The following is a 204-nucleotide window of genomic DNA, read 5'->3' on the forward strand; positions in this document are numbered from 1 at the left end:
CGTTGTTGATAGTAATTAAAATAGGAGATTTTAATAAAATCACATTTTTTTAATACTAAATTACAAAACTTATATAATAACAATTTGCAATATTCAAAGCTTGTTACTTGTCAAGTAATATGTCAAGTACATTTACTTATTGAAATACTCACATCGATACTCATTTGCCAAATACGCATTTGCACATTAAGCGGTACTTGATAA

Source organism: Nicrophorus vespilloides, unplaced genomic scaffold (genome assembly GCF_001412225.1).
Source record: "Nicrophorus vespilloides isolate i.1.1-1 unplaced genomic scaffold, Nicve_v1.0, whole genome shotgun sequence".
Taxonomy (NCBI): Eukaryota; Metazoa; Arthropoda; class Insecta; order Coleoptera; family Silphidae; genus Nicrophorus; species Nicrophorus vespilloides.